The sequence below is a fragment of the Cervus canadensis genome, chromosome 20 (assembly GCF_019320065.1).
Source record: "Cervus canadensis isolate Bull #8, Minnesota chromosome 20, ASM1932006v1, whole genome shotgun sequence".
Classification (NCBI taxonomy): domain Eukaryota; kingdom Metazoa; phylum Chordata; class Mammalia; order Artiodactyla; family Cervidae; genus Cervus; species Cervus canadensis.
Genome location: NC_057405.1, coordinates 28,084,960 through 28,106,025, shown reverse-complemented (window position 1 = coordinate 28,106,025; position 21,066 = coordinate 28,084,960). Strand labels below are relative to the sequence as shown.

Below are 21,066 nucleotides of genomic sequence, written 5' to 3'. Positions count from 1 at the left end.
TTTGGTTCACACCAACCTGAGGTTGGTGTGCTGACTATGGTCTGGACCCAACTATAGAAGCAATTGTCTATGTATTTTTCTACTTACAGCCCAATTAAAGTGAATGACAAATTAAGAATAATGACATATAAGACCAGATGTATAAATTGTCATGTAAATATTACAATCATTAATGCATTAATGTTAATTTTAACTTAGCTATTATTATACCTACTGACTGTGGGAAGAAAATAAATGGCACAATAATAATAATAAAACTGTTTTCATTGAGTGCTTCCAACATATCAGAATATGTGTTGGATGCTTTGTATGTATGGTATAAAAATAGCTATTATTATTCCTGTTTTATGCATTTAAAAAAATTCTTATTTATGAAATGATCTGACTTGTCATCTAAAATTTGGGCTTACTTAAAACATAAGGGCTTACCTTACATTTTAGAAAACCAAGGTGTAAGCCCGTGAAATAATTTTTTTCTCTCATGGATTTTCTGATATTTGATAGGGTTGATTTGTACACAGAATTCACTATGAAAAAAAATTACATGTAAAGATATCAGAATCAAAAAAGTAAGCAATATTCAAAGTCATTTTACCTTGTTAAACCACAGAAAAGATTTTTATTGTTTTAACACAATATTAATATTATATATTATAATGTGACATAATAATATAATACTAGATTGTATTATTACCATGTGCTGGGTAATCCTATGTAGAGAATCGTGGGGTGGTGGGCAATGTCAGGCCACCACAAATGCAACAAGGACTCTGAGGTGATTTCAGGAGAGGAGATGAGTTAGCGCTGAGCCACTCATTGCTTTATGTCAGATTCTCCCTGTGATTAGTTCAGATTGGAAAATAAAATTTTCTTTGTGGAAGGCTAACCACATTTGGTGACATAAAATCTTTACCTCCTTATCTAGAACTATGTGACCAGCCTAGAACAACTGACCAGCCTAGACTGTGTGTGACTTACAGTTCAAATAAAGTTGATTTATACTTGAGATTCATTTTATAGGAAACGTTTAATTGCACTCACTGTAAAAAGGAGATCAATTAAACTTTTGTCTGATATTATCTTCTTAAAATAGCTAGTGAATATATTATTCTCATGGAAGCTCTGTGCCTCCTCTGGGGAACCAAATGGACAGCTCACCCACTGCCTCCATGTTAACTGCAGATCTCCTGAGGAAACACTGCCTGGGAGGAAACGGAACTCAGGGGTACAAAGTTACAGCAGAGAGACCCTACTTCCTTCCCTCTGTTTGCATGCATGGACTGTGCTGAAAGGCAGATTGTTGGGTCTAGTTACCATATGATAACCACTTGGGGGAGTGAGAGGTGGCTTTAAATATAGTATGGGTTCTTAACTATGACATTTAATGAATAACAGCTATATGAGTGCAGCATTTTTATTGTAGTGAAAACTTAGAGGCAAACATACATGTTTAATAACAGTGTCTTCTTAATCAGGAAAAGAATGAATTTGAGTTGTTCTGACATCAAATTTGAAAAAGTGACTGTTTAATAAAAAAAAATTGCAAAAATATCTACTTTAAGATTCCATTGGAAAAATTAGAAGACTACATTCCAAGTGTTAACAATGATCATCTCTGGATAAATATATGACTTAAAATTTCTACAGGAAGCATGCATCTATATATGTATATACATATATCACATCTTTATCCATTCATCTATCAATGGACACTTAAGTTGTTACCATGCCTTGGTCATTATAAATAATGTTTCAATGAACATAGGGATTCAGATCTTAGAGAATTAGTGGTTTCATCTTCTTTAGTTAGATACCTAGAAGTGAAATTGCTGGATCATATGGTAGCTCTATTTTTAATTTTTTGAGGAAACTCCCTACTGTTTTCCATAGTGGTTGCACCAATTTACATTCCCAACAAGAGTGTATGAGGGAGGGAGAGAACAAGATGGCGGAGAAGTAGGTGGACATGGAGTACATCTCTCTCCACAGATACATCAGGCATAACCTCCAGGCACAGAAGTGCATGCAGAACACCAGCCAAGAGTGGACAGGAATACCTGACTGGTGGAAAAGAATATATAGAAACATGCAAAACTCAGTGGGATGAAGGAACTAGGGGAGAAAACAGGAGCATTAGTAGGACTGGACCTCCCCTCGGCAGGTGAGGGAACTGAAGCAGGGGTCCGATCCCCACATCAGGGCAATTGTCTGAGTCAGAGGAGAAACGTTTAATGCTGAGAGTGAAACAGCTGATCTGTGGCAGCCTAAATGGTACAAGAATCAGGCAGTCCTTGCCACAGCCATACATACCCCAGACAGGGACACAGGTCCCTTGGAAGGCACAGTGGCAGGGAGCTGGAGTTTAGGGATTGTGGAGAAATCCCAGGGCAAGGGTTGCTGTTGACTGCGGAGAGACAGGTTGAGGGGATGGGAGGGAGGAGATTGTGGTGGGAAACGCCTGTGGAGGAAAGCCAGGCAGCCATGGAGGCAAGGCAATACTGCTGAGTCACACGTAGTGGGTGGAGCCATCACCATAGCCTCCCTTCGTCCACATGCCAGCATCAGCAGCTGAACAATAGACAGGCTGGCCCATCAACTACCTGACGCACTGAACTACAGAGTAGGACCCCACCCAGGGAGCCCCTTTAAGTGCCTGACGTGCTGATCTACAGAGTAGGAACCAGCCAGCAGGCCCCTCTATGTGCCTAACCCACTGAACAGCAGAGAAGGACCCCAGGCAAGGGAGCCCTCTAAGTGCCTGAACCGGTGGAGCTATGGAGAAACACTGGCCAAAGAGACCTTCTGATCGCCAGTTACAGGAGGCTCCAAAAAAGACCCTGATAGGGCCATAACTCCTGGGGCGGGGGCAGTCTGTGTCCTGGCACACTTGGCACTGCCAGGGTCCCCACAAGCAAAGCGACGGTACCACCTTCATGTTCAACTCTCACTGGGGCAGAGCTGCCACAGGCAAAAAGAGTCTTGCATCTATGCACACAGAGTCACATTGGTTGTGTCCGACTCTTTGCTACCCTGTAAACTGGCCTGCCAGGCTTCTCTGTCAGGGAGAGGGGTTCTCTAGGCAAGAAAACAGGAGTGTATTGACCAATACTGGCTGCCATTCCCTTCTAGAGCACTGTATTTCCTGCTGCCCTAGCTGCCAACTCCCCCGAGTACCTGGTGCCAGAACCCCTGAGACCCAAGCAGCTGCACCACCTCCACACCTGGCCCTCACAGGGACAAACCCAAGTCCTCCAAGGCAGCCTCAGGAGCAAACCCCAGTGACGACCCACATGCAGAGGTGGAAATAAAACCACAATTGAAATCCAGGAGCAGTGTGGCTAAGGAAGAAGACCCAAAACCTTCCCACCACCTGCAGATTAAATCCACACGATCAACTAGGCAGACTCATGTCTACGGAATATATAAAAGGACAGTGAGAGCTCCCACAAAAGAAAACACTCTAGTTCTGATAGCTGTGGACATTGGAGGCAAGAACACAGAGGAGTAGGACCAGATTAGACCCTGAGCTGCCCCCACAGCAGGTCCAGAGACCAGCACAGAGTTGGAGGGCATCCTAGGGAGGTGAGGTGGGCTGTGACTCCCAGCGAGGGAGAGGACTACAACAGCCATGACCCAAGAAAAACATTTATTATTCTGATGTTTTCACTTTTTCTATAGATTCTTTTGTTTTTTTTTTTCTTTTTCCTCCCTCCTCCCACCTCTCTTGTAGTTGTCAGTTTTATTGGCACTGTGAAATTTAATTAAGCTTTTGAGCTTTTTTCCCTTTTCTTTCTCAGTTACATTTTTTATTGTTGTTATAAACCTCTGTCTCTACATTGGGCTTTTGCAGTTCTGTGGAGTTTTCCAATTTTTTTTCTTTTCTCTTTGATTTTAATTTTTTAAGCCTATTATTTTTTTCTACATATATTCCTCTGTTTGCTTTTCCTACTGTCCTTTCCCCCTTGCAGTTAATCTTTAATGTATATAAATCTTCTTTACCTACCTCTATTTAACTTTGATAACTATTCTTTCTTTCCTTTCCTTTCAACATATTTGTTAGCTTTATTTTCATTGCTTTATTCCCCACTTGGTACCTTGTTTTAGTTTTGTTTTCCAGTTTGTGCTTCAGTTAGTTTTGTTCTTAACTGGTAAATATAATTTTTGATTTCCTTTGTTCGTTGGGTCAATCTACTGTACTTTATTTTTGTTGGACTGTTTTGATTTTGTTCATGGGTGTATATGTGTATAATCTGCCTGATTTTGTAACTGCCATTTGTCTGGGGTTCATTTTTTGTTTCTTGTTTTGGGATATTTGTTTTAATCTCACTTAATGCCATAACAAACCACTTGTAGAATCGTCATTCCTGGCCAGAGATCAAGCCCTGAGCCTTTGAAGTAGGAGAACTGACTCCAAGAGCCTAGACTACCAGAGAACTAACCCTAGGGAGAATCAAACAGTGAGAACTCACACAAAGGAAACCACTTGAATACAAGACCCAGCACCACCCAACCACCAGCAGCACCCTGTGCAGGACGTCTCATTTAAACAACAAACAAAACAAAAATACAAACCCAATCATCAGCAGGTAGAATTACCACCTCCCTTAGCCCGGCCCATCAGAGGAAAAACAAGCAAACAAATAAGAAAACAAACAAAAACTCAGCATAAATCTCACCCTATATGAAGCTTACACAAACCACTGGACCAATCTTAGGAGGGCAGAAACCAAAAGAAAGAAAGAATTCAACCTTGAAGCCTGGGAAAAGGAGACCTCAAGCACAATAAGTTAAAAAAAAAAATAATGAAAAGGCGAAGAAGTACTATACAAATGAAGGAACAAGCTAGAAATGCAGAAGTCCAAATAAATGAAGAGGAAACAGGCAAACTACCTGAACAAGAATTCAGAATAATGACAGTAAAGATGACCAAAAACCTCGAAAACAAAATGGAGAAAATGAAAGGATCAATTAACAAAGACCTAGAAGAATTAAAGAATAAACATACAAACAACACAGTTACTGAAATTAGAAATACTCTGGAAGGAATCAACGGCAGAATACCTGAAACAGAAGAATGAATCAGTGACCTGGAAGATAAAATGGTGGAAATAACTTCTGAAGAGCAGAATAAAGTAAAAAGAAGGAAAGGAACTGAGGATAGCCTCAGAGACCTCTGGGACAATATCAAATGCAACAACATTCTAATTATAGGGGTCCCAGAAGAAGAAGAGAAAAAGAAAGGGTATGAGAAAATTTTGGAAGAGATCATAGTTGAAAATTTCCCCAACATGGAAAAGGAAATAGTCAATCAAGTCCAAGAGGCACAAACAGTCCTATACAGGATAAACCCAATGAGAAACATGCCAAGACACATGGTAATCAAACTAACAAAGACTAAACACAAAGAAAGAATATTAAAAGCAGCAAGGGAGAAGCAGCAAGTAACATACAAGGGAAACCCCATATGCTTAAAAGCTAATCTTTCAGCAGAAACTCTGCAGGCCAGAAGGGAATGGCAGGATATACTTAAAATACTGAAAGGGAAAATTCTACAACCAAGATTACTGTACCTGGCAAGGATCTCATTCAAACTGGTGGAGAAATAAAAAGCTTTTCAGACAAGCAAAAGTTAAGAGAATTCAGTACCACCAAACCAGCAAATGTTAAAGGAACTTATATAGTCAAGAAATACAAGAGAAGAAAAAAGATCTACAAAATCAACCCCAAACAATTAAGAAAATGGCAATAGGAATATATATATATATATATATCTCAATAATTACTTGAAATGTAAATGGATTAAATGCTCCAACCAAAAGACACAGATTTGCTGAATGGATACAAAAACAAGACCCGTATATATGTTGTCTACAGTAAATCCACTTCAGGCCTAAAGACACATATAGACTGAAAGTGAGAGGATGGAAAAATATATTCCATGCAAATGGGAAGCAAAAGAAAGCTGGAGTAGCAATCCTCATATAAGACAAAACAGACCTTAAAATAAAGAAGATTACAAGAGATAAGGAAGGACACTACATAAAGATCAAGGAATTGATCCAAGAGGAAGACATAACAATTGTAAATATCTATGCACCCAACATAGGAGCACCTCAATACATAAGGCAAACATTAACAGACATAAAAGGAGAAATTGACTGTAACACAATAGTAGTAGGAGACTTTAAAACCCCACTCACACCAATGGACAAATCATCAAAGCAGAAAATTAATAAGGAAACACAAGTCTTAAATGATACTTTAGATGATATGGATCTCATTGATATCCTCAGGACATTCCATCCAAATGCAGAAGAATACACCTTCTTCTCAAGTGCACATGGAACATTCTCCAGGAGAGACCACATCTTAGGTCACAAATCAAACCTCAATAAATTTAAGAAAATTGAAATCAGATCAAGGATCTTCTCCGACCACAATGCTATGAGACTAGGTACCAATTGCAAGAAAAAAACTATAAGAAACACAGACACATGGAGATTAAACAACACATTTCTAAATAACCAACAGGTTACTGAAGAAATAAAAAAGGGAAATAAAAAAATTTCTAGAAACAAATGACAATGAAAACACAACAACTCAAAACCTATGGGATGCAGCAAAAGCAGTTCTAAGAGGGAAGTTTATAGCAATACAATCCTACCTCAAGAAACAAGAAAAACATAGAATAGACAACCTAACCTTACACCTAAAGCAACTGGAAAAAGAAGAACAAAACCCCCCCAAAATTAGTAGAAGGAAAGAAATCATAAAGATCTGAGCAGAAATAAATGAAAAAGAAATAAAAGAAACAACAGTAAAAATTAATAAAACTAAAAGCTGGTTCTTTGAGAAGATAAACAAAATTGACAAAACTTTAGCCAGACTCATCAAGAAAAAAAGAGAGAAGAATCAAATCAACAAAATTAGAAATGAAAAAGGAGAGGTTGCAACAGACAATGCAGAAATCCAAAGGATCATAAGAGACTAATATGAACAACTATGTGGCAATAAAATGGATAACTTGGAATAAATGGACAGATTCTTAGAAAAGTTCTGTCTTCCAAGACTGAACTAGGAAGAAGTAGAAATTATGAACAATCCAATTACAAGCACTGAAATTGAAGCTATGATCAAAAATCTCCCCCCCAAAAACAAAAGTCCAGGACCAGATGGCTTCACAGGAGAATTCTATCAAACATTTATAGAAGAGCTAATGCCTATCCTTCTAAAACTCTTTCACTAAATTGCAGAGGAAGGAACACTTCCAAACTCATTCTATGAGGCCACCATCACCCTGATACCAAAACCAGACAAAGACAACACACTAAAAGAAAATTACAGGCCAATATCACTGAAGAACATAGATGCAAAAATCCTCAACAAAATTTTAGCAAACAGAACTCAGCAACACATCAAAAAGCTCATTGGATTATTGGATTATAATAATCCAATAATTTGGGTTATTTGGATTATTCCAGGGAGGCAAGAATACTTCTATATATGTAAATCAATCAACGTGATACACCATGTTAACAAATTGAAAGATAAAAACCATATGATAATCTCAATAGATGCAGAAAAAGCCTTTGACAAAATTCAGCACCCATTTATGATTAAAACTCTTCAAAAAATGGGCATAGTAGGAACCTACCTCAACATAGTAAAGGCAATATATGACAAGTCTACAGCAAGTATTATTCTCAATGATGAAAAATTGAAAGCATTCCCCTTAAGATCAGGAACAAGACAAGGGTATCCATTTTCACCACTATTATTGAACAGAGCTCTGGAAGTCCTAGCTACAGCAATCAGAGAAGAAAAAGAAATAAAAGGAATCCAGATTGGAAAAGAAAAAGTGAAGCTCTCGCTGTTTGCAGATGACATGATACTCTACATAGAAAACCCTAAAGGCAGTATCAGAAAATTATTAGAGCTAATCAGTGAATTTAGCAAAGTTACAGAATTCAAAATCAATACACAGAAATCACTTGCATTTCTATATACTAACAATGAAAAATCAGAAAGAGAAATTAATGAATCAATCCCATTCACCTTTGGAACAAAAAGAATTAAATACTTAGGAATAAACTTACCTAAGGAGGCAAAAGAACTGTACACAGAAAATTATGAGACACTCATGAAAGAAATCAAAGATGACATAAACAGATGGAGAGGTATTCCATGTTCCTGGGTAGGAAGAATCAATATTGTGAAAATGACTATACTACCAAATGTGATCTATGGATTCAATGTGATCCCTATCAAATGACCAATGGCATTTTTCACAGAACTAGAACAAAAAATTTCACAATTCATATGGAAACGCAAAAGACCTCAAGTAGCCAAAGTAGTCTTGAGAAAGAAGAATGGAACTGGAGGAATCCACTTTCCTGACTTCAGATTACACTACAAAGCTACAGTCATTAAGGCAGTATGATACTGGCACCAAAGCAGAAATATAGACCAATGGAACAAGACAGAAAGAAATAAACCCATGCACCTATGGGCACCTTATTTTTGACAATGGAGGCAAAAATATACAATGGGGCAAATACAGCCTCGTCAGGAAATAGCACTGCCTCTTTCTTCCAGAAGGTTAATGGTTTTAGGTCTTATATTACGTCTTTAATCCATTTTGAGTTAATTTTGGGGTATGGTATAAGAAAGTGATCCAGTTTCATTCTTTTGCACATGGCTATACAGGTTTTCCAACATCATTTTTCAAAGAGGCCGTCTTTTCCCCTCCATCACAAAACTTTTTTTTAACACCCCTCCAAAATCTTTGACACCAGCATTATAAATTTAATGACACAAGAAAACTGTACCTTAAGTTTAAATTTCCACATGATTGTATCCTTCATACCGGTCACATCATTTTTTTTTTCTTTACCTTCATCCAGCCTGTTTTGTTGCATAAACTGTGATAGGACATCTCCCCATTGATCGCCCTTGTGGTCTAGCTCAGTGTATCTCAACCTCAAAGCAATGGACATTTTGTGTTGGATAAATCCTTTCTTTCTTTTTTTAAAAACTTTATTTATTTTTTAATTGAAGGATAATTGCTTTACAGAATTTTGTTGGTTTCTGCCAAACATTAACATGAATCAGCCACAGGGATATATATGTTGGATAGTTCTTTGTTGTGGAGGTTTGTCATGTGTGTTGTAGAATGTTTGTGTATCCTTGGTTTTTATCCACAATATACCAGTAGCACTTTGCACTTTAAGTTGTGACAACCAAAAATGTCTTCAGACATTTAAAAAATAACCTTTGAAAGATGAAATTGCCTCTGGTTGAGAAAGCTCATTTCTTTAGCTGATCTGAACTCAGTTGGTATTCAAATCTTCATGAAACAGAATAGTGTAGGCCATTCCTTTCTTCCAGTTGAGTTCTATCATCTAATAAATATAACCAGAACATTCTGTCATATTCCAACAGTGATATTTGTCAAATCCTAAATATGACTAGTTCTAACTTAGCTTCCAGTGGGACCTTGGCAGAACAAGAGATTTGCTTGTGAGGTAAAGTACCAATTTGCTAGCAAGCACCAGTCTTGGTGAACATCTTACTTAAATCCTTTGGTGTTTGTATTTGGTGTTTGGTGTTTGGTCTCTTTATTTGTTTATTTTAAACTTTTATTTTATATTGGGGTATAGCTGATTAACAGTGTTGTGATATTTTCAGTTGAACAGTGATGGGACTCAGTCATACATACAGTATCTCTTTAAATGTTGTTCATCTTTCAAAGTCTATTAAAAAACCTAAACTAAAAGCTGATTTTCATACGGTATTTGTCTTTCTCTTTCTGAGTTACTTCACTTAGTAGGATAATCTCTAGTTGCATCCATGTTGCTGCAAATGGCATTATTTCATTCTTTTTTATGGTATCTACGTGTATAACTGAGTCACTGCTGTACCGCAGAGATCGGCACAACATTGTAAATCAACTATACTTCAGTTAAAAAAAAGAAACCTACAAAAAAAAAAAAAACCCCACATAAAACTTATACCTCACACTTTCCTTGTAATAAATAGGACTTTCTGATTCCTTACCTTTGATCCTTAAGGGCACTTTTCGTCTGGTCTATACATTTTGGCAAGTAATTATTTTCCATTTTGTATTTGATTTTGTACCTTCTTGCTTGCTCATTTTTACCTTGTTGTATTATAGTCCTATTTAATTGGAAGTTCTTGAAGGCAGAGATGTATCTCCTTTGTTTTCCCTTACAACCTTGACATATGGCTAGACTGCATGGAGTGGATACTCAGTAAATACAGGATATAATTCAGCTGCTTATGCTGCAAGTGGTTTAAGAATTGAGTATTTTGGAATGTGATGGATTCTTACCAAGCTTACCCCTAGAAACTACAGAAAAGAAATTTACTAAAATATATTAACTTTTCCAGTGTTTTCTGTCTGTTAGTTATTGAACTTAGTATGGGCTGGTGACTCAGAGGTAAAGAATCTGCCTGCCAATGCAATGCTGGTTAAATCCCTGGGTCAGGAAGAGCCCCTGGAGGAGGACATAGCAACCCACTCCAGTATTCTTGCTTGGAGAATCTCATGGACAGAGAAGTCCAGAGGGCTACAGTCCATAGGGTTGCAATGAGTCAGACATGACTGAAGTGACTTAGCATGCACATGCATGACCTTAGTATTCCTATGAAGTAAATGAACTAAATGAAGTAAATGAAGTATATCCATCTGTCAGTGAAAAGTGGGCTTATTGCCTGTAAACTGTGTCACATGGCTAATGCTCTCACTTGAACTGTCCTACCTTAAGGAGTTCTTTTCTGCTCCACAGTATTTTCATTTTGTGAACAAAAATGTGGCCAACTATCCCTCCACCATTTCAGAATGATGGACTCTGGATATATGTCAACACTTGAAAGTTACCATAGCAAACAGCTGAATTTTTCTCTCAGTTGGTAAGTTTGGTTAATTATAACATATTACGGGTGTTGTTTTTTTTTTTTTTCTTCAAAAGCAGTGTTTAGCTTTCACCATGTCCAGGATATTTATGTTTTATTTTTTGTTAACTATAGAAATGGTAAGACATTTCTACACACTTTGACATATATAGGGATCATATAAAATTAAGCTGTTATCATGGCCAAATACTCAGAGGAACACAAAATATATTTTGCCAAAAAGTTTTATTTTGGGCCTAGTGAGAAAAAGACATTTTGTTAAAATTAACTACAAGCTAGTTCTTCCAGTACCAAACTGGTAAACTTCCTTGCAGTGCCTGTAGTATTTCAACAATAAATAGGTTTTTGAAATAAAAATCTCTATGTGAATGTAAATATGTCTAATCATTCCAAATGTTCCCTAAGTAAATCAGGTGAAATTCTTTAATAAGTAATAAGATTGGCATAAAAATGTCTTAAGAACACATTTTTTATAAAAGAAAGATTGAAATAGCTCTTAGTGAGTATTTTACTGAATTTGGAAGAGAGAACAGATAAATTCTCCAAGACAGTAGGTTTTTTTTTTACTTGTCATGTAGCATTATATAATTTTAAATAGAAACCAGTATAGTTATAAATGTAGTAACTGTAGAAATATATCTTGGGCAGGCTTGGGGCTTGGGCCTGTTGACCAGGGCTACACCTGAAAAACTGACCTTCCATTCACCTCATCTTTATAAACTCAGAGAAACATGCTGGGGTTATATGTGTACAGAAGTAGGTACTATTCTAAGTTTCTGAAACATAGAGATTGGAAGAAACAGCACTTTGCTAAGTTCAGTCTGGGTGGTATTTTTACTTTTCTCTACAATTATTCCAATATTTTCCTACCTTTTCTAATTAAAGATTACAGCCCCCAGGGAAGGGAGTGAAGGCAAGAGGCCATAAAACACCTTTAGAAATAGCAACAGGAAGCCTCTTAAATGACCTCAGTAGAGCGGGTTACCTTTGTGGAGGTTGAAGACCAGGAAGATTGGCGCTGTCACAGGGGAACCTCCGGATGCCCTACTCTGCACAGCAGTCTTCAAGTTCCTCAATTCCTGTGTTTTAACTTATATAAAAGAAATTAAAAGACCATAAACCCTTTGCTTGTCCTTGTTGAGATCTTTTTGAATAAATCAACTTCCCATTTGGAGGCTGTTGGGATTAAAATTTCTCTGAGAAACTGTCAAGGCTATGGTTTTTCCAGTAGTTGTGTATGGATGTGAGAGTTGGACGGTGAAGAAAGCTGAGCGCTGAAGAATTGATGCTTTTGAACTGTGGTGTTGGAGAAGACTCTTGAGAGTCCCTTGGACTGCAAGGAGATCCAACCTGTCCTTCCTAAGGGAGATCAGTCCTTGGAAGGACTGATGTTGAAGCTGAAACTCCAACAATACTTTGGCCACCTCATGCGAAGAGCTGACTAATTGGAAAAGACCCTAATTCTGGGAAGGATTGGGGGCAGGAGGAGAAGGGGATGACAGAGGATGAGATGGTTGGATGGCATCACTGACTCCATGGACATGGATTTGGGTGGACTCCGGGAGCTGGTGATGGACAGGGAGGCCTGGCATGCTGCGATTCATGGGGTCGCAAAGAGTTGGACACGACTGAGAGACTGAACTGAATTGAGAAACTGCTGTATGAAGGCAGGGAAAATGCCTAACATTCAATTTCCACCTATATCATATTTGGCTATTGATTATTATAAATAGAAATGGCTTTCAGGAGAGGCTCCATTATTTTCCTTTAAATGTAATAGTTAATAATAAACTCAGTGCTTCCATTTTAATTTTTTAAAAATTAACTTTTTACTTATTACTTTTCTATTACTGTAAAGAAGTTTCCTTTTCTTAAAATTCCATTGAATATTTAGTAATTTTAATTTGAATTTTGCTTTCATTATTCATTTACTTGTCACATATTTTTTAGGACCTACAGTGTTGTATCATAAATAGGCACTTTGGAGACAGTAAAGCAAATTCAGATACGTCCTTCCTTGGGGATCTTCTATTAAGTTAAAAGCAACACCAGCGCATAATCTTCTCATATTTAGTCATTTTGAAAATAGGCATGATTTCCAATCCAGACTCTACTGATTGAAAAGGCCCAAAGCTCTGCTGTGCCCACAGTCTTCCCTGTAGAATATAGATGTTAGTTAGAAAGGTAGGAAAATATTGAAATAAATGATGGGAAAAGAGAGGTAAAAATGTGGCTAAGACACTTCAAAATTTGGATATGTGCTGTTTCTTTCAATGTCTATGGGGCTTGAGATGAGGTTTTTGGAAGAAGTAAGATTTATGATGTATTTTATATTTTGTCTCTGTGACCAATATATGTGTTGTGGAGATAATTTGATGCTTTTAGTTCTTTAAATATTTCTTCTTAAATAAATCCATTCAGTCCATTGACCATAGTTAATGTTTTCCCACTGGTTTACATGTCAGAACTAAAGACCAATGTAGACTAATGGGGAAGGAGAAAGAAAAATGAGTACATTCATGAATTATTCTCTGTTCTCACTTTAGACAAGTTAATTTTCCTTAAATTATCAGGTTCTGTCTTAATCATAGGCCCCTTGTGGTTATCAAGAAATAAATGTTTGTATGTTTGGCCTTCATGGTTTTACATTTCATATTAAAAGACAAATTCAACTCGTTTTTTAACACCCTATCAAAAACAGTAAATGTGAGAGTCAGAATTCTAAAAAAACAAGTCATTCTTAAATTACAAAAATTTTCTCCCAGTGGATATTAAAGAAAGACTTGGGAAGGACTGTTCTGTTAAATTAACATTCACATGTTATAATTGCATTGAGAGGATGACTCTTGCTTCCAGAGGAATCATATTAGAAATGAAAGAGTGCTTTCGTCACAGCATCCTGGGTGGGTAATTCAAACCTCATCCCGAAAACAGCCACAAAAAATAAAGCCCCACCCAAGATGACTTTTCATTTTTTTAAGACCAGAGGGTGAAGAATATGGTGTGACATGAGGTTTCTTTGGATGCTCTAGTACTGTGGATGAAAGGAAGAAAGCTTAAATAAAGAAAGAAGTAGCCTAGATTTTAATGACTGTTGCTCCATTCATTTCACCGGTTTAAAGCAACTTTGTTTACAGTTTATTATAACTTTATCACTTCCACATTTGTGATTCATATTGCAAATAGATTGTACATTAAAAATCATTTAAAATTTCCTCAGTAGTAGACTCTCCTTGTTAAAAATTAGAACTTAATAGATCAAAGGAATGTACCTCTGATTAGTCCCTTCTCCAGTGCCCCCTGTCTTAGTCCTCTCCCTTGAAACAGTCACCATTATCAATGCTTCTAGATTTTTCTCCATGGGGTTGCCCCTATCTATGTGTGTATGTATTTTAACATAAGTGATGGCTCCATTATTTCACTTAATAATATGACTTAGACAATTTTTCATGTCAGTACTTACAGGTCCACCTCATTTTTAGAAAGTTGCAGCATGATGTTCCACTGAAAGGGTGCACAATTATTTATTTAGACATTCCTCTTGTTATGAATGTTTAGGTTGTTTTGAATTTTTCACTATTGGAAATAACATTCCAGTGAAGATCCTTAATACTTTCTTCCTTGGGCATGTAGCTCTCTGGGGGAGATACTGACAGTAGGATTTTAGGATGATATGTTATGCAAAAATCACCTCTTAATGGTTGTCCTTGTACTTACATTCTCTCCAGCTGTGTATGAGTGTACTCACTGAATTTTAATTTCCTCTGTTAATATGAGGTTGAGAAATAGTTTATATAAAGCTTGACCATTTTTATTATTTCTTCTGTGAGTTACCAATTTATATCCTTGGCCCATTTTTCAATTAGTTTGCGCTTTTTCTTTCTTTAAGTGATTTATTAATTCTGACCCTTTGTTGTTGTTTATGCTGCTTGCCTCCTCACTTTTAACATGCTTTGGTCATTTAATTTTTAAAATTTTTAGTCATTTTTAGTCAAATTTACTATACTTCCTTTTATGACTTTTGCTCTTTTGTATATTATTTCATATGGTTTTCTTGACTCCAAGGTTGCACATATTTGCCTATATTTTCTTCTAATAGTTTCTTATATACACATGCTGAGTAATATTTGTATGTATATAAGTATATGTGCTCAGCTGCTTCAGTCTTTTCTGACTCTTTCCAACCCTGTGGACAGTAGCCTGCCAGGCTCCTCTGTCCATGGGATTTTCCAAGGCAAGAATATTGGAGTGGTTGCCCTGCCCTCCTCCCGGAGATCTTCCTGACCCAGGGATTGGACTTGTGGCATCTCCTGTGTCTTGTACATCACAGGTGGATTCTTTACTGCTGAGCCACCAGGAAGCCCATATATATCTGTTGATGGACACGTAGGTTGCTTCCATGTCTTGGCTATTATAAATAGTGCTGCTATGAACATTGAGGTGCATGTATCTTTTCGATTAGATTTTTCATCTTTTCTGAATATATGTCTAGTAATGGGATTGCTGGATCACAAGGTAGCTCTACTTTTAGTTTTTCAAGGACCTTCTATACTGTTCTCCACAGTGGTTGTATCGACTTACTTTCCCATCAACAGTGCAAGAGGGTTCCCCTTTCTCCACACCTTCTCCAGCATTGATTGTTTCTGGGCTTTTTAATGATGGCAATTCTGACTAACATGAAGTGATACCTAATGTAGTTTTGATTTGCATTTCTCTAAAAATTAGAGTGTTGGGCATCATTTCATATGCCTTTTTGCCTTCATGTCTTCTTTGGAGAAATACTTATTGAGAACTTCTGCTCATCTTTTGATTGGGTTGTTTGTATTTTTTGATATTGTGTGAACTCTTTGTGTATTTTGAATTTTATTCTCTTGTCAGTTGCATCCTTTTCAGACATTTTCTCCCATTTAATAGGTTGTCTTTTCATTTTGGTGACGGTGTCCTTTGTTGTGCAAAAGCTTGACGTTTGATTATGTCCCCTTTGTTTATCTTTGCTTTTATTTCTTTTGCCTTGGGAGACTGAACTAAGAAAATATTGCCATGATTTATATATGAGAATGTTTTGCCTATGTTATCTTCTAGGGGTTTAATGGTATCATGTCCTATATTTAGGTCTTAAACCATTTTGAGATTTTTTTTGTGGTGTTTGGTGTTAAGAAGTATTCTAATTTCATTGATTTACATGTAGCTGTCCAATTTTCCAACCACCACTTGTTGAAAACACTGTCTTTACTTCATTGTATATTCTTGCCTCCTTTGTCAGCTTAACTGAGTATAGGTGGGTGGGTTTATTTCTGGGCTCTTTATTTTGTTCCATTGACCTACAGGTCTGTTTTTGTGCCAGTATAAGGCCTTTATTCTTAATGAGTACATGGTATAATAAATTCCCATTTGAATGTGGGTCTGTTTCTGGACACCATTCTGTTTATATTAAACAATAATATCTCATAGTTCTAATTGCCATAGCTTTCTACTATGCTTGATATCTAATGGGTTGATCAAAAAGTTCCTTCAGCTTTAAGGTAAAAATAAAAGACACTTTTCAATTTCACTTTATGGAACTTTATAGAACAATGTATTAACCATTTTGCTCCACTGCCTTCTGACATTTTTTTCAGGCAACTTCACAATTCCATCTTGCCAAAACTTTTTATCTTTTTGAGCAAAGAACTGTTCCAGGTGCCTTTTACAGTCTTCCAGGGCATTGAAATTTTTTCCACTAACAGAATTTTGTAAAGACTGAAATAAATGTAAATCTGAAGGTTCAATATCTGGTGAATAAGGTAATGAATCAGAACTTCCCAGCCAAGCTGTTACAGTTTTTGCCTAGTCATCAAAGAAACCTGGAGTTTTGTATTACCCTGATGGAAGATTATGCGTTTTCTGTTGACTAAATCTGAGCAATTTTCATTGAGTGCTGCTTTCAGCTGGTCTAACTGGGAGAGTACTTGATAGAATTAATCATTCAGTCTTCTAGAAGGAGTTCATAATAGAGTACTCCCTTCCAATTCCAAAATCACCTTCTTTGGATAAAGACTGGCCTTTAATGTGGTTGGTGGTGGTTCATTTTGCTTGTCCCACAATCTCTTCCATTCCATATTATTGTATAATATCTACTTTTCATTGCCCATCACAATTTCTTTTGAAAATGGAACATTTTCGCTATATTTCAATGGAGAATTGCATGCAGAAATATGGTCAAGAAGGTTTTTTAACTTAACTTATGTGGAACCTAAACATCAAAGCGATTAACAAAACCAAGCTGGTGCAAATGCTTTTCAAGGCTTGATTTGGATATTTGGAGTATATTGGCTGTCTCCTGTAGTATAACATTAATTATTCTCATTTAGTGTCTCCATTGGATTGCTATCAGCATCAACTGGTTTACCAGTCAGTTCTTGCATTGTCCAGCAAGAAATCTCCAGCATGAATCTTCACAAGCCACTTTTGACATGTTTAATCAGTCACAGTACCGTCTCCAAACACTGCACAAATCTTTTTTTTTTTTGTATTTCAGTTGTGTTTTTATCTTTCTTGAAATAATAAAGCATAATATGCTGAAATGTTGTTTTTTTCTTCCATCTTCAATATTAAAATGGCTACATAAAAATTCACCAATTTTAACGATACAGAGAAGATTAGCATGGTCCCTGTGCAAGGATGACACGCAAATTCGTGAAGCGTTCCATATTTTTAGAAAGACAAAAAGAAAAAAAAAAAAATTCACCAATTTTGATAGTTTTTCTTTCAGTGCAGCTATCATGATAGAATCTAACAAAATTAGTTTTGAATGAAGTTAAAGACAACTCACTGCTACTGGAGCCATCTTGGGGAAAAAAATTGAACTAACTTTTTGTCCAACCCAGTATTAGAGCAAGTTGCTTTTCGTGGTGTTTCTTTTTTTAAAAAATAACTTTAGTTATCATTGTTCATACAATCTTCTATATAAATTTTAGAACTTAATAAAAATTCTAGTTGGATTTTGAATAGGATTGCATTGAAATTATATATTCATTTGAAAAAGTTTATATTTTAAAAACATTGAGATTTTCATCCATGAATGTGGTAAATTTCCTCCCTTATTCAGGCAACTTTATATTTTTTCTATTAAGTTTTGTAATTATTTTCATGTGTTGCGCTTAGCTACTTAGTTGTGTCCAACTCTTTGTGAATCTATGGACTGTAGCCTTCCAGGCTCATCTGTCCATGGGGATTCTCCAGGCAAGAATACTGGAGTGGGTTGCCATGACTTCCTCCAGGGGATCTTTCCAACCCAGGTATCAAACCCAGGCCTCCCTCAATGCAGGCAGATTCTTTACCATCTGAGCCATAGAGGCTTTAATTATTTCCATTAAGCTTATTCCCAAGGACCTTATAATTTAATTTCTGTTGCTATTGGGAATGTGATTGCCCCCTCCACACTTACATTTTGAAAAGCATTGATGCCAATAGTATAGAAAAGTAGTTAATTTTTTTAAATGTTGATTTTGTATCTTTCCATTTAATTGAACTTCCTTCTTGGTTACAGTAGTTTTTCATCTAAGCACCTTTAGTTTTCTAGCTAGATTATCATGTCCTTTATAACTAATAGTAGTTTCTCTCTTACTTTCCAATATTTATACCACCTACTATGGTTTTACTTATTTTATTCCATTGGCTAGGATGTCCAGTTTGATATTGAACAGTAGTAATAGCATTCGTGTTTTGTCCCTGAGCTTAAAGACAATATTTCTAGTTAGTCTCATGTTTGCTATATTTTCAGGTAGATACCTTTGATCAAATTAAAAAAGTTTTGCTTTGTTCTTAGTTTTCATACACACAGACACACAACATGCATGTGCACACACACACAACTATATTTATACATATATATGCATCTATATACATTTTTATTTATACACTTGAATCTTTGGAGCATCACTGAAATTATTTTTTTTCTAAATCATGTGACTAAGCTAGTGAATTACAATGGTTGTTCATTATTAGAAAAATCTATCTTTGCATTCCTGGAATAAAACTTGTCTGATACTAATGCACTATTCTTTTAATGGATTGATGAATTTACATTTGTAATATTTTATTTAGCATTTCTGCATCCATGTTTTGATATTAGTTTATATTTTTCTTTCATTATATGATCTTACTTTGAATTTTGGATAAGCTTATGACCCGTACTTAAATAGGTTAGTGGCTTCTCATATTTTTCCATTCTTGTTTATGCAAAATATGAATTTCTATTTTTTAAAGGGTTGGTAATAATTGCCTGCAAAATTTGTGGGCCTGGTAAACTTAGATTTTATATTTGAATAATGTTTTCAGTTTTTTTCTTCCTTTCTTTGTGGTGATTTAATAATCTTATACATTTTTTCCTGATAGTGTAAAAATTATATTTGTTTTTCTAGTAATTGCTATTCAATTTTTAAAAGCATTCAACTTAATATATTTTCTATTAATATCTAGAGTTTATCAGTGTCTCTATTCAGTGAACAAAATGAAATCTCTGTATACCTCAATTTTATTTGAAGCATTTCCTTTCATTATCATTTCTCCCATGTTGACATTATTTGGACTTTTAGGTCTACACTGTTATGGTAAAAATTGTCTTTTTTTTTTTTAAATTTAAATCAGAACTTCACTAGGATTAACAATAGGGATTTCTTTGTTCACCATTGCTTCCTTAGTACTATATTTATTTTTATTTTAAAGGGGATAATTATTTCAAAGAGTTATTATAAATGGCAAACTTACTGATTCCTTCATGTTCCATAGCCATACTTAAATGATAGTTTGGTTGGGTATAAAATTGTAGGTTTAACCTTTTTCCCCCCATTGTTAAGAAGATTCTCTGTAGAGCATTTTTTTTTTTTCTTTCTTACAGATTTTAGGATTTCTTTCCTTTATTCTCAGTCTTCTGAAGTGTTAATATAATGTCTAGGTGTGAGTTTTAAAAGTTTATCTTACTCAGTGCTTGGCTAATCCTTAAGATGTGACTAATGTATATATTACTTTACTACTTCTAATATCTCTTAGATGAGTGATTGGATGTTTGGGTCTATTTTACATGATTCCTAATTTTTATTTTATATTGTGCCCCTTCATCACCTTTTTATGCATTCTGAAAGAACTTAATATTATAGTTAAGAAATTTGTTCTTGAACCCTGTCCATTCTTTGACCCCTATTGAGTATTCTATTTCAATGATCAAAATTTTAAAAGCTGTTCAGTTATTTCTAATTATTCATTTTCTATGGATTTAATATCCTCAAAGAGAAGCCTGACAGGTTACAGTCCATAAGGTCCCAAAAAAGTCAGACAGAGCTTAGGGACTAAACAAATATCCTTATGGATACTCTAAAGTTTTATTATGACTTCTTTATTAATTTGATTCCTTTATGTAAGTTCTTCCCTTTTTTTCAAAACAAAGAACTCATTTCTTTTTAATGATATTGGCCTTCTTCTAATGCTTAATTATTCCTGAGTGTTTGTTCCTGTGGTTGAGACTCCAGTTTGGGCAGTCCATTCTGTGTATACCTGCAGCTGCTTAGACACAGGGGTAAGATTTGATGCTGGAAATCTGAAATCAGTCTGTTTTCAAGAGTATGTAGGAGGTGTAAGGCTAGCACTGGGTGAAGTACCTCAGAGGCCAGCTTCTGATAGGTGAGGGGGTGGCTCCATCCTCTTGGGTAGCTGCAGCCATCCAGGACATCCAAGATGGTGCTTTGCTTCTTTGACCTAATTTCCCATACTCATTGCTTTTAGCTGAAGGTAGCAATTCTTGTTTCTGCTCTTTGACTCAATAGTAGCCTGGGTGGGTAGAGGGGGTGTGCACAGTCCAATCTTCCTGACTATTTGTGCTACTGTCCTCTGATAGTCACAGTGTCTGCTGTCCCCAAACTCCCTCGTCTTTGCTATTCATTCCTAACATTTTTGGTAGCACTCTCCTATTCTTGTTTTAAGCTGTAGTTTTAAATCTTCATTCTAATCCCATCTGCTTTCTGTCTTCCAGTGTTTTCTCAAAGTTTATGATCCTCCAAAGGTTGATACTATTTTCCAGTTCTATGGATTAAAAAATCCTTTCTAAAATCTTAAGAGTTTGCAGTGAGAAGACCAGGCTACAATCTATTTCCATTC

The 21,066-nt window shown here is 36.0% G+C and overlaps 1 protein-coding gene and 1 non-coding gene across 5 annotated transcripts in view; both read left to right on the top strand.

Moving 5' to 3' along the window:
• The window catches only part of FILIP1 (filamin A interacting protein 1), a 214,126-nt gene that overhangs the window by 18,961 nt on the left and 174,099 nt on the right, over nt 1-21,066 (top strand). Inside the window, exon 1 of one of the 4 annotated variants that reach the window (XM_043439717.1) lies at nt 10,912-10,932. The exons of the other annotated variants lie outside the window; for them this stretch is intronic. The gene's annotated coding sequence lies outside the window, so the exon portion shown is untranslated. Of the gene's footprint in view, nt 1-10,911; nt 10,933-21,066 lie in introns of those variants that run through there. 4 annotated transcript variants of the gene reach the window in all.
• LOC122422977 lies at nt 17,526-17,630 on the top strand. Its single transcript, XR_006264059.1, has one exon. It is a non-coding gene; the product is annotated as a U6 spliceosomal RNA (small nuclear RNA).